General features: G+C 38.6%; 1 protein-coding gene across 1 annotated transcript in view; it reads right to left on the bottom strand.

Annotated features, from left to right (window-relative positions):
- LOC150085648 (ELMO domain-containing protein 3-like) overlaps positions 1-15,635 on the bottom strand; it is a 236,720-nt gene that overhangs the window by 14,258 nt on the left and 206,827 nt on the right. The window lies entirely within an intron of this gene.

The following is a 15,635-nucleotide window of genomic DNA, read 5'->3' as shown; positions in this document are numbered from 1 at the left end:
TGTCCAGCACGTCTTGCACCTACTACCATGCCACATTCAAAGTCCGTTAGATCACTGATTTTCCAATTCTTGCTATGGTTTGTTTGCTTAACTGATATTAGAAAGGTTGTTCTGCTGCATTTATATCCACAACATTGGTTTTTTTTATAACCACAACTGTGGTCATGTGACTTGCAATGTTGTGGGATGAACCATTTGTGTGCACAGCAGGGGTGTACCTAATAAATTGGCAGCACAGTGTATATATATGTTAAAGAAGCAACTACAAGAAGTAAGGTTCTTGACTTGATTATCAGCAGCAATCATGTATTAGCATTAGCATTAGTAGAGGCATTTGATGCAAGAAAGCAAGCTTATGCAGCATCAGCCAAAAAAAAAAAAAAAAAAAAACCCACTTCCACTTCACCCCTCTGTTCGTTCAAAATACCTGTCCAGCTGAGCCTTAAACTTATTTAGGCTATCAACCTCCACCACAAGGGATGGAAGTCTGTTCCACCAACCAACCACCCGCTGGCTAAAGGCAAATTTCTGCACGTCTATCCTACATCTGTCTTTCCTCAATTTGAATTTATGCCCTCTCAGGTGATTTTTCTGAGCTAGAGGAAGAATCCCATCAGCATTGAGCATGCTTAAACCATTCAAGGCTTTATACACCTCTATCAGATCACCTCGCTGGTGCCTAGTCTCCAGACACTGTAATTTGCAAAACTTAAGCCTTTCTTCGTAAGAGCACCCCTTTGTTCCATTCACTAATCTTGTTGCCCTTCTCTGTACTCGTTCCAGCAGCTCTACATCCTTCTTGAAATGAGGTCTCCAGACCTGTATACAGTACTCTAGGTGTGGCCTGACCATCGCCTTATACAATGGAATAATCACCTCCTTATCCCTGCTGGAAAAATTCCTGTATATCATTGACAATACCCCATGAGCTACTCTTGCAGCCCGTCTGCACTACTCAGAGAACTTCATATCTGCCTGCACAACCACCCCCAAGTCCCTTTCATTCTCTATCACTGTCAGTGTAGTACCACAGAGTTGATACGTTGCTCTGGGGTTGCTGTTTCCCATGTGTAGTACTTTACATTTATCAATGTTAAACTGCATTTGCCACCTCTCAGCCCATCTGCTCAACCTTTCCAGATCCTGTTGCAGCAGCATAGTGTCAGTAGTGTCCTTGACAACCCTGCCAACCTTTGTATCGTCTGCAAACTTGGACATTAAGCCCGATATACCATCATGAATATCATTTATAAATACAGAAAACAATAATGGACCCAACACTGAGCCCTGAGGGACTCCACTAATAACATCAGTCCACGATGAGCAGTGTCCATTGATTACCACACTCTGTCTTCTCCCCCTCAACCACCCCTTTATCCATAGCAGCAATTTGCCTCCAATGTCACACAGCTCCAATTTGTGTAGCAGTCTTCCATGTGCAACAGTATCAAAAGCCTTTCTAAGATCCAAGTATATAATATCAAAGTTATTCCCTGCATCCAGTTCTTTTGTGACTGCATCATAGTATCCAATCAAGTTGGTCAGGCAAGACTTCCCCTTAACAAAACCATGCTGTGTCTGAGCTATAACTGAAATCTTGTCTAAATGATCCTGCAGTGCTTCTTTAACCAGTGCCTCCATTAATTTTCCTGGAACAGAAGTTAAGCTCACAGGTCTATAATTACTTGTGTCAGCCTTTGATCCTCCTATGGGAATTGGGGTCACATTTGCACATTTCCAGTCTATGGGTACCTCCCCTGAGTCCAAGGAAGCTCTCATAATTATGGAAGCCGACCGAGCTAGCCGAGTGGGTAAAGTACCTGCCCGGCAGCCCAAAGGTCGCGGGTTCGATTCCTGCCTCGGGCTTGGATCAAAGTACTGCAAAAACCTTGGGAGGTGCAATATGGCCACAGAAGCCGATGCGCCAACAACTACCAAATCAAAAAAAAAATAAAATAAAAATAATTATGGCTAAGGGTTTGCTTACTTCCTTTGCTGCCTCCTTTAATATAACTGGATAGATCCCATCCACCCCGGGTGCCTTTCTTGTGTTTATCTTCAACAGTTTCTCCTCCACTTTACTCCCAGTTATTTCAAGATTCTGTAGCTTACTGCTAGAGTTGAATACACCTCTGGCATTCCCCTTGCTGAAGAACTCCTCATGTGTGAATGTCGATGCAAAATATTCATTTAGTTTGTTAGCTACCTGAGCAGGATCATCAACACTTGACCCATCAATATCAAGTGGACCAATTTGATTCATCCCCTTCCTTCTAGAGTTTACATAAGTAAAGAACTCTTTGCTGTTTTTCTTTGCATCCCTTGCCAAGGATTTCTCGTAATCTGCCTTCGCCTGCCTAACCTCCTTTGTAACTTGGTTGCATATCAACTTGTATCTATCATAGGCTTCTGTGTCATGTGTTAATTTGTATGTATCCCATGCATTTTTCTTCTCTGCCATATGCCTCATTAGTTCATCTGACATCCATTTTGGCCTAAACCTTGAACAATATTTCTTAGTTGGTATGTAAAGCCTAGTAGCTTCCAAGATAAGTTCTTTGAATGCTTCCCATTTTGAATTTGCTGTTGGTAACATCATCAGTTGGTCCCACTGTATAGAATTTAAATACTGTCTCAGTCCATCGTAGTCGCCTTTACGGAAGCAATAACCCTTCCCTTTACCCCTAATGGTAGTTACCTCTTTGAGTAAATCCCACTTCAGCACACTGTGATCACTGCCACCTAGTGGTTCATTTATCTGCAGATTCTTAATGCATGAAGAATCACTGCTGATAATCAAATCAAGAGTATTACTCCCTCTAGTTGCCTCCCGAACATGCTGATGTAGAAAACAATCATCCAATAAATTGACAAAAGTCCTGCTAGTGTGTGAGTAACCAGCCCCCAAATTCCAGTCAATATCTGGGAAATTAAAATCTCCCATTATAAGACACTCTGATTTACTGGCCCACTCTATTTCCCTGTACAGTTCCTTATTATACTCATCAGAGTCATTAGGCCTATAGCACACTCCTACTCTCAATTTTGATCTCCCAATGTTTATGTCACACCAAACTGACTCCACACTGCACTGTCCAGCGATGTCGACTGGCTTCACTTCCTTGGTTTTTATGTGTTTCTTAACTAATAACATAACCCCTCCTCCCTTCCTATCCTGTCTATCCTTTCTGTAGATGTTGTACTCCCCAAATTGCAGTTCTGCATCCCTTATATCTGTGTGACACCACGTCTCTGATATCCCAACAATATCTGCCTTCGATGTTTTGAGCAATACCTCAAATTCATCAAATTTATTTACTAAACTCCTAGCATTGGTGTACACGCAAGTATACCTGCACCTGTTTCTATTCTTAGCTACCCTAACACAACCCATGTGTTTACTTGTACCGCAATGGCTCCCAGCAGTCTCTGAAATACCATGCATCTTGTTTTTCAGGCTTCTGCTCATTCTAATAGAAGCAGTGCAAGAATCTCTTTCACCTCTGCCAGTGGCTACTGTGAATCTATTGGTCTTTGTCTCCCCCCAAGCTAGCAGTTTTCCGACCCACCTAACACTGCCTCGATAGCATCAGCAAATATTCTTGCACCCTTTCTATTTAAGTGTATCCCATCCCTGTAGAAGCAATCTCTCCTGTTAACAAGTACAGTATTAAGAACCTTTAACTAAAGAACCTACTATGTGACAGTAATTACAGTGTTGAAGTGGGACTTATCTAGTAGTGGTGGTGGCAAATAATGCAAGAAAGCAAGCTTATATAGCATCAGCCAAAAAAAAAAAAAATTTAAGAAATAACTGCCATAAAAGATTTCATTTTCAAAGGTGATTACGATGGGCTAAGAATTATTTTTTAAGATCTTTCAGTGACACTAATTGATGTTTATAACAAATACAAATGCCATATGGGAAATGTTCATTGAAGCAATCCAAGATGCTACTAATCTTTTTTAAAAAAATATTGAATGAAGGGCATTAGCAAAGGCACGTGATACAAGAAAGCAAGCTTATATAGCATCAGCCAAAAAAAAATCTTATTTCACCCATCCACTCGCTCGAAATATTTGTCAAGTTCTGCCTTGAAACTATTTAAGCTATCAATTTCTACAACGATAGATGGAAGTTTGTTCCACCAATCAACCACCCGCTGGCTAAAGGCAAACTTCCGCACATCTATCCTACAGTTGTCTTTCCTCAATTTGAATTTATGCCCTCTCAGGCAATTATTCTGAGGAAGAATCCCATCAGCATTGAGCATGCTCAAACCATTCAAGGCTTTATACACCTCAATCAGATCACCTCGCAGGTGCCTTATCACCAGACACTGTAATTTGCATGTTATGCAAGAATGGAAATAACTTAAAACACAACACTGCATAAAAAACTGTAGGAGAATTTTTAATAAGGAACTAAAGCTGTTACATGAAAAAGCAGGAGAAAGGAAGAGGTTTATTCACTAGATAATTTGTGAGCTGCCTTTCTCTCTTCTGAGAATAGAGAAATCTAAGGGAAGTCTACTAGCTGAGATGGCTGAAGTGCATGCTAAAACCCTCAGTTATCCGGTTCAGTCCAGTTTAAGAGACATATATGCAACTTTTTTCATGTATTAAAAAAGCACAGGTGCTAATATAATAATAAACATATAAAACATATATTAAAATCAAAATAACAATATTTTATTATTTGAACTATTAAGTCTCATCAGTACATAGTGATGAAGCAGCTGGTTGCAGAAAAGCGTTTATGATTTGGGGCATACCACTTAGGTGGGTTTAGGCTAACCATAACCACCCATGGCAGAAACCTTTCTGTAACCAGAGAAATGGTTATCTTTAGGGCAGCGAGCACAGTAGTTCAGTCTGTCACAACAGCAGCCTCACCAGTTGAAGCGCAAGTAACGTAGGCATTACAGTACCTGTCCGAATTACTGAAGTGGTTGTATATTTTCATCAAGAGGCGAATCATAAACATTTTTTTGCAACCAGCTGGGTCGGTTAAGAATATTTGAATCAGTTCACGACTGGGAGATAACAGACTCCAAATTACATGCATGAATAGAATCTTTTGCTTGTCATTGGCCATTCTCATTAAGTTACAGACGTCCTTGTTGGTCATCAAGTTTTGCATTTCTTTGCCATTGCACTCAGTCAGTTGAGTGTGGCAAGCTTTAGATCCTCATTCATCTCTCTATTTGGATGATTGTAAAAGTTTTGAAAGCATTATTGGTAAAGGCATATGATGCAAGAAAGCAAGCTTATACAGCATCAATCAGCAAAAAAAAAAAAAAAACGTCTCATTTCACCCATCCACTCACTCCAAATGTTTGTCTAGTTTTGTCTTGAATCTATTTAAGCTAAGTAAGTTAACACAACGACAGATGGAAGTTTGTTCCAGCAATTAACCACCTGCTGGCTAAAAGCAAACTTCCTCACATCTATCCTTCAACTGTCTTTCCCCAATTTGAATTTATGCTCTCTCAGGTGATTATTCTAAGCAAGAGGAAGAATCCCATCAGCATCGAGCATGCTTAAACCATTCAAGGCCTTATACACCTCAATCAGATCACCTCGAAGCACGCTTCTAGTCTCCAGACAGTGTAATTTGCAAAACTTAAGGCTTTCTTCATAAGAACAACCCTTTGTTCCATTCACTAATCTTGTGAAAGGAGTCTTCTTCTCGAAGTTGCGTTACAAGGCTATGCAGATCATCATTGCATGCTTCATCAAGGTCACTGTCATTGTCTTACATATTTCAATCATTCTGCGAAGGTCCAAGTCCGATTCACACAATTTACTATCTAGTATGAGCTCTTCATTGTCGTCGCAGATCTTGACATATTTCATCTATGACGGTATCTCTGTTTCCTCGTTGTTGTTGTTGTTGTCGTTATTTGGTTTTTAGGAGCATTAGCAACTAAGGCCATATTGCTCCGGTGCGGTGGTCATTCCCTGACCTTTCCGCATACTCCATATTTGGTGGTGACGGGCTCGAACCCCGGTCTAATCAAGAAGCGTGTGCTACTCACTGCTGCTCCTTCCCACCTGGCTACGGAGGCGCCTGTTTCCTCATTGTGAAATGGAATGTGCAGCATTACAATCTCATGCTTGTACTCATTGAGATCATGAGCCAAGTCAAAGTTTCAATAACATATTATGCATGGATATTGTCGCTTCTTGCAGATCTCATTAGCACTGCATGTGCAATTTGCAACAAAACATGACAGAGTAACATGATAGTACAATTTTAACAATGCAAATACTTGTATATTTGCAATCATACTATTCAACAAATGGCTACAATAAAAGGGGTAATTAGGCTATTGGCCTAACCTCTTCCAAATGTTGATTCGGTAGAATAAGTAGCATGTGTGAGCATAAATTACATCATTCATGATTTCAGTTCTAGCTATTCGAAATTTAGTAGCTGTCGTCAAAGATGTTTATACATAAAACATCTTTTGTGCGTACACAGTACACACGCGATTTTATTTATTTTATTTTTTTTGGCTAATGCTGTATAAGCTTACTTTCTTGCATCATTTGCCATACTAATACTAATACTAGGATTTGAATGAGAACGAACGTAGTCTGTGTGGACGTACATTTTTGCCGCTCCTGGAACAGAGAAGTTTTTTCTGATTTATTTTCTGTTTTATTAGCTTAAATTGGCATATTAACTTATTTTCTAGAGTAGCTTTATATTCCTATTTAGGATACTTAGATTAAAGTAACTTAGATAGAGATTTTGTAGGTATTACTTAGTATCGGAAAGGGTATCAAATCCATGTGTTTACCGTTCGTAAATAGCCGCCATTGTTACGCGATACATAATATCTCGAAATAGATAGCATAAGCTTAATATAGTATAGTATAGTACATAATATTGTCAATTAATCAGATAATTAATCTTGTTGAACTTCATTGTCAATTAAATTGTACCTTTAACTATACATATAACGACTTGGATTACGTAACATAAATAATTAGCAAAAAATATATAATTAATACTTAACTTGATACGGAAGTTATATAAAGGAATTTTGTAGATAACACTCGATACTGAAACATAAATATAGCGTTATAACTGTGTTGGGATATAAGTTTAGGGTTTTAATTTTGTACTGAAATTGAAATTTTATTGAAATTAAATCGAAATCATGACTCAGACCAGAGCAGCAAAGCAAAAGGCTCAAGCTATTGGGAGTGCTGTGGCTCAGGGGAGAACTGGGGGGGGGGGGGGTGTTGCCCTCTGAATCACAGCCTATTAAAATGCACTACTTGCTTGATGTTTGTGCATCAGTCAGGTACGGGACATGACACTGCCATGGGGGATGTCTTTGTGTGTGCGCAATGCAAGGAGTGTAAGGAAATCAGGCGACAACTCAGCATTGTTATGGGCCTATATGAGAGCTTGAAGGACAGGGTGGATGCCCTCGAAGGATTAAAAGTGAGGGGCCCATCAAGCTCTCAGCTGCCCACACCAATGCCAGAGCTTGCACTTGGTCATCACGCAACACAGCAGCAGCCTCCAAGGCAGAATGCGCTGGTCCCAAAGGAACTAGTAGTTGTTGGTGACTCTATTTCCTAAGGGGTAGAATTTTTTTCAGCCTGGTCTGTACTTGTTAACAGGAGAGACTGCTTCTACAGGGATGGGATACACTTAAATAGAAAGGGTGCAAGAATGTTTGCTGATGCTATCGAGGCAGTGTTAGGTGGGGCGGAAAACTGCTAGATTGGGGGGGATACAAGGACTAATAGATTAACAGTAGCCACTGGCAAAGGTGAAAGTGATTCTTGCACTGCTTCTATTGGAATGAGCCGCAGCCTGGAAAATAAGATGCAGGATATTTCAGACACTGCTGGGAATCATTGGGGTACAAATAAACACAAACTCCTAGCATTGGTGTACACGCAAGTATACACCAATGCTAGGAGTTTAGTAAATAAATTCGATGAATTTGAGGTATTGCTCAAAACATCAAAGGCAGATATTGTGGGGATATCAGAGACATGTTGTCACACAGATATAAGGAATGCAGAACTGGAATTTGGGGAGTACAATGTCTACAGAAAGGATAGACAGGATAGGAAGGGAGGAGGGGTTATGCTATTAGTTAAGAAATTCATAAAATCCAAGGAAGTGAAGCCAGTCGACCCTGCATTGCTGGACAGTGCAGTGTCGAGTCACTTTGGTGTGACATAAGCATTGGGAGATCAAAATTGAGAGTAGGAGTGTGCTATAAGCCTAATGACTCTGATGAGTATAATAAGAAACTGTACGGGGAAATACAGTGGGCCAGTAAATCAGAGAGTCTTATAATGGGAGATTTTAATTTCCCAGATATTGACTGGAATTTGGGGGCTGGTCACTCACACACTAGCAAGGCTTTTGTGGATTTATTGGATAATTGTTTTCTACATCAGCATGTTCGGGAGGCAACTAGAGGGAGTAATACTCTTGATTTGATTATCAGTAGTGATTCTTCATGCATTAAGAATCTGCAGGTAAATGAACCACTAGGTGGCAGTGATCACAGTGTGCTGAAGTGGGATTTACTCAAAGAGGTAACTACCATTAGGGGTAAAGGGAAGGGTTATTGCTTTCGTAAAGGCAACTACGATGGACTGAGACAGTATTTAAATTCTATACAGTGGGACCAACTGATGATGTTACCAACAGCAAATTCAAAATGGGAAGAATTTCAAAGAACTTATCTTGGAAGCTACTACGCTTTACATACCAACTAAGAAATATTGTTCAAGGTTTAGGCCTAAGTGAATGTCAGATGAACTAATGAGACATATGGCAGAGAAGAAAAATGCATGGGATACATACAAATTAACATGTGACACAGAAGCCTATGATAGATACAAGTTGATCTGTAACCAAGTTACAAAGGAGGATAGGCAGGCGAATGCAGATTACGAGAAATCTTTGGCAAGGGATGCAAAGAAAAACAGCAAAGAGTTCTTTACTTATGTAAACTCTAGAAGGAAGGGGATGAATCAGATTGGTCCACTTAATATCGATGTGTCAACTGTTGATGATCCTGCTCAGGTAGCTAACAAACTGAATGAATATTTTGCATCGACATTCACACATGAGGAGTTATTCAGCGAGGGGAATGCCAGAGGTGTATTCAACTCTGGCAGTAAGCTAGAGAATCTTGTAATAACTGAAAGTAAAGTGGAGGAGAAATTGTTGAAGATAAATACAAGAAAGGCACCTGGGGTGGATGTGATCTATCCAGTTATATTAAAGGAGGCAGGAAAGGAAGTAAGCAAACCCTTAGCCATAATTATGAGAGCTTCCTTGGGCTCAGGGGAAGTACCCATGGACTGGAGATGTGCAAATGTGACCCCAATTCACAAAGGAGGATCAAAGGGCGACACAAGTAATTATAGACCTGTTAGTTTAACTTCTGTTCCTGGAAAATTAATGGAGGCACTGGTTAAAGAAGCACTGCAGGATCATCTAGACAAGACTTCAGTTACAGCTCAGAAACAGCATGGTTTTGTTAAGGGGAAGTCTTGCCTGACCAATTTGATTGGATACTATGATGCAGTCACAAAAGAACTTGATGCAGGGAATAACTTTGATATTATATACTTGGATCTTAGAAAGGCTTTTGATACTGTTGCACATGGAAGACTGCTGCACAAATTGGAGCAGTGTGGCATTGGAGGCAAACTGCTGCTATGGATAAAGGGGTGGTTGAAGGGGAGAAGACAGAGAGTGGTAATCAATGGACACTGCTCATCGTGGAATAATGTTATTAGTGGAGTCCCTCAGGGTTCAGTATTGGGTCCATTATTGTTTTCTGTATTTATAAATGATACCGATGATGGTATATCAAGCTTAATGTCCAAGTTTTCAGACGATACAAAGGTTGGCAGGGTTGTCAGGGGCACTACTGACACTATGCTACTGCAACAGGATCTGGAAAGATTGAGCAGATGGGCTGAGAGGTGGCAAACGAAGTTTAACATTGACAAATGTAAAGTACTACATGTGGGAAACAGCAACCCCAGAGCAACATATCAACTCTGTGGTACTACACTGACAGTGGTAGATAATGAAAGGGACCTGGGGGTGGTTGTGCAGGCAGATATGAAGTTTTCTGAGCAGTGCAGACGGGCTGCAAGAGTAGCTCATGGTGTATTGTCGATGATATATAGGAATTTTTCTAGCAGGGATAAGGAGGTGATTATTCCCTTGTATAAGGCAATGGTCAGACCACACCTAGAGTACTGTATACAGGTCTGGAGGCCTCATTTCAAGAAGGATGTAGAGATTCTGGAACGAGTACAGAGAAGGGCAACAAGATTAGTGAATGGAACAAAGGGGTGCTCTTACGAAGAAAGGCTTAAATTTTGCAAATTACAGTGTCTGGAGACTAGGCACCGGTGAGGTGATCTGATAGAGGTGTATAAAGCCTTGAATGGTTTGAGCATGCTCAATGCTGATGGGATTCTTCCTCTTGCTCAGAATAATCACCTGAGAGGGCATAAATTCAAATTGAGAAAAAGACAGATGTAGGATAGATGTGAGGAAATTTGCCTTTAGCCAGCGGGTGGTTGGTTGGTGGAATAGACTTCCATCCCTTGTCGTGGAAGTTGATAGCCTAAATAAGTTTAAGGCTCAGCTGGACAGGTATTTCGAACGAACAGAAGGGTGAAGTGGAAGTGGTTATTTTTTATTTATTTATTTATTATTATTATTATTTTTTTTTTTTTTGGCTGAAGCTGCATAAGCTCGCTTTCTTGCATCAAATGCCTCTACTAATGCTAATATATGTTGAAATATGAGAGAATTTCTAATATCACTCAGTACCTCTAGGATCCAACAAGTGTACTTTTTTATTTCTGTAACAGTAACTCTTCCCCCCAATGGTTTCACAATTTTCACAAAATGTTCTTGAACCTCATAACTAGTACTAATACCCTCTAAATCTGATTTTATAATCAACACATGAGATTTCTTTTCTTCCAATGACTGCTTTTTTTCCTTCTGTAATAGAAGCATAGTTTTCTTCTCTATTTGCATCACTAATCAACTTACAATCCAATACTCTTGTCCTTAATACCTGATTCTCAATATAGATTTTTATTGCCTTGGCTTCAAGTATATCTACATATGACTTGCTCTAATATGACTTTCATTGCAGCCCTTGTATTATTCGTATCAAAAAAAGAAAACACTGGCAATTGCCTCCTTAGATTTCTTATTTCTTCAAAAACATATCCTCCTCCAATTCCTCTTAATCTTGCCTTACTCTTCAACCTTAATTAAGAAAAGGAGGAATTACCTCTATGATGTCTTGTAGAACACTTCAGTCTTAACTAATTGATATATAACATAGAACATACTGAGTCTTTTCAGCTCTGTTATCTATTAATTTAACAACCTTTCATACCCTCTGGATTCTAACAGTGGAATCCTGTATCGCAATCTATTTGTTCCAATTGAACAGAACAGTAGTGGCAAATGATGCAAGAAAGCAAGCTTATAAAGCATCAACCTAAAAAAATAAGCCCTTCCCACATTAATGGATCAGTATTTGAGCCATCATTCTCTCTCTCTCTCTCTCTCTCTCTCTCTCTCTCTCTCTCTCTCTCTCTCTCTCTCTCTCTCTCTCTCTCTCTCCCCTACTTCCCAAATCCTTTGCTTTATCAATGTTACTTCTTAAATGTCTGGCCATGGTTGCCACAACAACAAAGCTTGAATAGAACAAGATATACTTCTGTATATATAGAAGTACAGGCATACCTCGGTTAACGTTACCTCTGATAACGAAGCTTCGATATAACGAAGTCCGCAATTACAAGCGCCATTTAACATAAAAAAAATATATTCCAGTTTAATCACCTGAAATCTAAACAAACTGAAGAAATTACGGAAACCTTTGGGGCTTCTCGTGGTTGGTTCGAGAAATTTAAAAAACGGACCAGGATTCATAGTGTAAAATTAACAGAAGTTTCCAGAAAAACTAAAGGAAATAATTGAACGCGAAAATTTTCCACCAAATTTGGTGTTCAATGTTGACGAAAGCGGTTTGTTCTGGAAACGGCTACCAACAAAAAGCTTCATTTCTATTGAAGAAAAATCAGCTGCTGGGTTCAAAGCAGCCAAAGATCGTTTAACGTTACTCTTTGGATCAAATGCCTCTGGCGATTATATATTAAAATTGTTATTAGTTTACCATTCAGAAAATCCGAGGGCGTTAAAAGGTAACATAAAAATGAATTTACCTGTAATATGGAAAGCAAATAGAAAAGCGTGGGTTACCAAGGAGTTATTTACTGATTGGTTTGTTAACCACTTTTGTCCTGGAGTAAAACGGTATTGTCAAAAAAACAACTTTGAAGAAAAAGCTCTTTTGTTGTTAGACAATGCTCCGGGACATCCTACTGATCTTAACACGTTGGACACATGCATTCCTGTCAAAGTTGTGTTTCTTCCAGCAAACACAAGTTCACTGATTCAACCATTGGATCAGGGAGTAATAGCATCATTTAAAGCTTATTATCTGCGTCGAACATTAAGCAATTTAACTGAACTAGAGGATAAAGAGGAAATGACAGTTAAAACTTTTTGGAAAAACTACACCATTAAAAACGTAATTGAAAACATTGATAGTTCTTGGAAAGAAGTCACTAAGAAATGCTTAAATGGAGTTTGGTGCAAAATATGGCCAGAAGTTGTACTAGAAGAAGAAAATAACATCCAAGAAATTAGAAATGAAGTTATCCAGATGGCTCAATCAATAGGTTTCGAAAATGTCAATGAAGAGGATGTTAGAAATTTATTGAATGCAGAAGATGATGGTTTTTCAGTGGAAGATTTAGAAAACCTTGTTAGCAACGAAGACAGAGATAATGAAGACGAAGTTAAAGAAGTTCCTGCCGAAAAAGTGTTAACAACCAAAGATTTAAAAAGGTGCTTAAATGACATTGAAAACGTTTTAAATTTTTTTAGTGAAAATGATCCTGATTTAGGAAGAAGTTTTATTGTTAAGCGATCAGTGTTAAATGCAATAACTCCGTATAGGCAATTGTTAAATGAAAGAGAAAAAAAGCATAAGCAATCAACTTTAGACTCATATTTTAAAATGTGATTTCACTTTGTATGCAAGTTGACTGTTTATTTAATAAAAATTTTCTTTGTTCGAAAAAAAAGCTTTTCATTTTCTTTACGTAGGAACATATCCCTATTCTGGCCATAGTATTTTTACCTCTGAAAACGAAGTTTCGTTTAACGAAGTAATTTCGTGGAATGCATCCTATTCGTTATTCGAGGTATGCCTGTATATCTTGTTCTATTCACACAGCTATGTAGGCAACTCCCATAGCCAGGTGGGCAGGAGCAGCAGTGCGTAGCACACGCTTCTTGATTAGACTGGGGTTCGAGCCCGTGACCACCAAATACGGAGGATGCGGAAAGGTCAGGGAATGACCACCGCATATCCCCGGAGCAATATGGCCTTAGTTGCTAATGATTCTAAAAACCAAATAACAACAACACAGCTATGTAGGTTGCTATGTGAAAACACCAAAAGCCAATCAACTTTTAGAAAAACAAAACTTGAAATTTAAAACTCGATATATATAGAATAAAGTGAAATTTACAATATTTATAACTACTATAGGGCTTAGAAAAGTCTTGCAGTTTGCAAAATCTGCCTACTAGACAAAAGTTGGCGCTGTTCAGCTAAATAGGGAAAGTCTTACCTAAGCACCTTGCCCTGGACTAGACAGAAATGAGAGCTCATACACTAAGCCTTTTGAGTACAAAGTCAGCAGAGATGTTAAGTTTTAAATTTTTTCACACTTTTCAACCACTAAGAGAGAATGTCAAAAAATGCATTGCACCTAGCAGTTTACTTGATCCTAGGGGTCAGCTAGAGACTATCCAAGTAGCCTTCTCTCCAAATCCAAAACAGGGGTTAAATGAGCAGCTAGCTCATTTAACCCCTGTTTCTTCCATCCAGACACTCAGTGTGGCTAGTAACAACTGAGGTCTAAATCTCCTTCACCAAAGCCATTGATCCAAGAATGAGCTCTTTGTATCCAACGGCTTGTCAAAAGTCAATGATATTCTCATTGAAGTCTAAGGTAAAGTCTTTCAGTTTTACTGATAGATAAAGGAACCACAGTGCTCTAAAACATCTGCCATTAAAATTCTCTAAATAATGTTAATTCAATGCATAGTAGTGTGATTATTTCAACGAAGGTAAAGAAAGCCAACACGAGAACGACGAACGAGAAACGTCGAATAACTTACGAAGGAAAATTAGTTTCCCGACACGGCACTCTAGCACTGCTTGCTCAGTAAACAGGCAGTAGGTGTTATCGGTCTGGAGCAAAGTCGAGAATGATATATTGATTGACAGGTAGGCGTGGCAAACGATGTGCTGATTGGTGTGCAAACACAACACACGATAACATCGTGTTAGTAGCACTCAGAAGCACTAATGGTAACTTTCCCTAATGAACGCTTTTCATAATGGTGAAAAAAGGTCAGGTTACCTCCACTTGAATCCCATGGGAGCTTGAACCCTTCCCAAAGTGGAGGGGGTAACCTAACTTTTTTTCTTCAGAATCCTGTGGACTAGCGTACAAATTGTTTATTAGCAAAATATTATTTTTTTATTACTGTACTTTTATTTTTAAAGACACTTGTGCGGATACACACATATCATAACATCAATCAACACCTATTCACTATATATACAGTATATGTATATATATATAATCTTTCTTTCTTTTCTAATATTATTTCCTAACCTAACGTTTAAGGTTAGGTCACTAAATATAAGGAAACTGTTTCTATTATTTCCTAACCTACCATTTAAGGTCAGGTTACGAAATATAACGAAAAATAAAGAAACCTTTCCTTTTTTTGTAACCAAACCTAAATCAACAGTATAGTAAAAACACTCATGAACTCCAAAAATCTGCTTTTAATAATGAGAAAAATACATAATAAAGAACATAAAAATGAATAGAATGAAACTTTTATTAATTTAGTTTTCATCAAAAAATCAACCATTGTTTTATTTTCCTTACAAATTTCTTCCATTTTGAAAAGATTCATCGCTACTATTACCTGTTTACTGTTCATTACAAAACTATTATGCACCGTTCTTTACTCATAAATACACATTATAATGCCATCCAATGACTACACAATAGCTTGTCCTCTGTCACGCCCACCACCAATCATTTCATCATTTGCCACACCTACCTGTCAATCAATATATCCTTTTCGATTTTGGTTCCAGACCGATAACACCTACCATCTGTTTACCAAGCAAGCAGCGCTAGAGTCCGATGTCAGGAAACTAATTTTCGCATAAATTATCCGTTTTTCATTGTTCTCGTGTTGGCTTTCTTTACCTTAGCCATTATTTCTTATATTAACGGTTCCTGAATCCACAACCCTTCAGATATTACATAATAAATTTGCAATATATCAGAGTGGAGACAACATAGTCTACTGTAGTTTTGAAATTATAATGCACACTGCTATTATAAGTATGTTTTGAAACTATGTCACTAAACAAATGAAAATTTATGCAACAAAAGGCATTTTTTTTCTTTTAAGGAGAAGCATATTT

This window comes from Mastigoproctus giganteus, chromosome 5 (assembly GCF_048544385.1).
Source record: "Mastigoproctus giganteus isolate SK-2022 chromosome 5, ASM4854438v1, whole genome shotgun sequence".
In the NCBI taxonomy this organism is placed as follows: Eukaryota; Metazoa; Arthropoda; class Arachnida; order Uropygi; family Thelyphonidae; genus Mastigoproctus; species Mastigoproctus giganteus.
Note: the sequence above shows the minus strand (reverse complement) of the source record. Positions and strands in the feature narration are given on the sequence as shown.